The following is a 2500-nucleotide window of genomic DNA, read 5'->3' as shown; positions in this document are numbered from 1 at the left end:
CGCCTTCAGGACTTTGCCAATGAGACAACGCAAGACTTCATAAAACAGCAAGCCATGAAACAAAAAAACCAACAACTCGAGGGGGCTATCAGACAATGGTGAACAATTTGTTGTTGTTGTCACGGTTGTTGTTGTTGTTGTTATTATTATTATTATTATTATTATTATTATTACGTAGTTTTTGTTTTTTCCTGGCGTTGCTACTGCTTATTAACATTATTTTTCAATTTTTGTGTGAGAGTCATGCCTCCTTTTGTTTTGTTTTTAAATAGTTTTTAATTTTCTTTTCATTGTGTTGTTGTCGCTGAGCAAAATGTGAACCCCGTTTAATGAAGTGGCAGGGTATGACATTGTGGCACACAGAGGCTTGCATTGGGTGGAAAATTGAGTTTGCGCCATGAGTGTTGATAGTATAGGCCTAAGAAAATCCATTTTGGTTCAGAGTTCTCCGAGTTACATTTTATACATTTTCATTTTACCTCACCATGATGACAAAATCCTAATAACGATGTCAACGTCTCAAAAAGGGTAACAATACCTCAGATTATTTCGGCAACAACAACATAAAGTAATCCCGATTAAATTCGGCAAGATGACACAACCGGGATCTGGGGGAAGGTGCGTTTTACATTTCTCTAAAATTTGTTTGTAGGCCTCTGATAAACGATGTACAATTCTCAAATTTGAGGTTTCGTGGAGGACGCGAGTACTAGACGATTTTTCTGTCGACAGCTTCGTTTATACCAATTTATTTCCCAAACAGTAGATAAGCTATTCACAGGTGGAACGACTTTGATCAGCAAACTTCTACAGCCAAGTTGACACGGTTGAACTCGGGCTTAAGGTCCCTGTGGATGTTTGCTAATAATAGTAGGATTGTCCATTTACGAGCATAAGTTTCTCTCTTTCCTCCATAAGCAGAAACTGAGAAGGAATTGTCTCGAAGGATCCAGGGCTCGTTTTTAGATGTAATGAATTGCATAGCAGATTAGGTTGACCTGATGCGCAGCGGATTGACATGCAAGTTTTTTCATCTCAAGGTTTGCCGAGGCCACAGAGTTGTACAGTACCCTAGGAGGTGTCCATGTACAGAGTATTCAAAGAGACTGTGTTGTGTTGGAGATACCCAGTGATGCACAACCCGGACTGGATGAACTTGGCACCCCTCTTATCTTGAATATCGAATTTAAATTGGAAGGAGGGAGACAGGCCGTGTTCGCGGGAGCAAAGGTAGTAGGCCGAAAATCTCTGTCCCTGTGGGCTATTTGCATATTATATTATAAGCTTAATAATGCACGCATTTTGATTGGTTCTCACCTATGATCTATAGCATCATCATTCTTTATCATATAAATTCCATGTTGCCGTGCGTCTATTCAGTAATTAGTGAGCTTAAGCACGCGCGTTTTTGAGACGCGGACGGCAACCGGAAGTGAGCTGTTTTCTCTTTTAAGTTGTCTTTACACAACCACATTTACATTGCCAAGTACCTTTTCTCCATTAGAGATGATTAGTGTAAAAATGTGGGAGAAACCACTGTCCTGGAACGCGAAATGTTCTTTTCCGGTTGCCGTCCGCGTCTCAAAAACGATCGTGCTTAAGCTCCCTAATAAATCACAGAAGACGTCAAAATGTTTTAAGAACTTCGGTGCCGCCACTTTTTTGTTCTTGCCACATTTTAATTTGTCTTGACACTACCATATTTATACTGCTAAGTATCTTTTGACTATTCGCTACTTTGCCATTCCCATAATGCAATACGCTTTGGGGGAGGGGGGGGGGGGGTTCATTGAAACAAAAGCAATACAAATCATTTACTCTTGGTACTGTATCATGCTTAATTTGCACTAGATATCCATTGTTTTAATGGAAAACTCCCCAAAATGAACTGTTCTGTGGGATTTGTGAAAATAGCGAATTAGAGACAATCAGTTTAAAAATCTGAGAGAGCCCGCTGTCCTGGCGGTAAACATCGGTGGCTCAAAAACTTCTCCTGCTTAAGCCCCCTACTACTGAACAGACGCACGGCAGCATGGAATCTATTTGTTAAATGGCGTCATTTTACAACCAAAGGCTCTATCATTTATAGGTTTCTGCTCTCCTACATCCCTTTTCTCGAACATCCTTTAAATTCTCGGGTGGGACAATTCCCTCTGTATCTTAAAATCAAAGTGTTTTTAAATCGTCAAACGCCACAATCCTTTTTCTGTTTCTTTTATTTTGAAAACTCATTAAAAGACCAGTCCTCTCAACGAGTAATGCTGTGCCTATTCCAGACTGCTATTTTCATTGGCTACAGGGTCTCCCCTGAAAACAGTTGTATGCCAATTTAGTGAATGGCTCTTTCGGAGTGAAACTCTCAAGAAAAGGGCCCCTGGGAACAAAGAGACAATTGGTGATAATTTGCCTGACAATAGTAGCCTCAGGAAGTATTCTGGTCTATGCTGGAAGATGTATGAAATTCATGAAATTACAACGACGGATTTTCTTTTTTTTTTCT

The 2500-nt window shown here is 40.0% G+C and overlaps 1 pseudogene; it reads left to right on the top strand.

Moving 5' to 3' along the window:
- LOC137968772 (myosin heavy chain, clone 203-like) overlaps positions 1-2500 on the top strand; it is a 32636-nt pseudogene that overhangs the window by 21309 nt on the left and 8827 nt on the right.

The sequence above is a fragment of the Montipora foliosa genome, chromosome 8, assembly GCF_036669935.1.
Source record: "Montipora foliosa isolate CH-2021 chromosome 8, ASM3666993v2, whole genome shotgun sequence".
In the NCBI taxonomy this organism is placed as follows: Eukaryota; Metazoa; Cnidaria; class Anthozoa; order Scleractinia; family Acroporidae; genus Montipora; species Montipora foliosa.
This window is presented reverse-complemented; position numbering and strand designations above follow the sequence as displayed.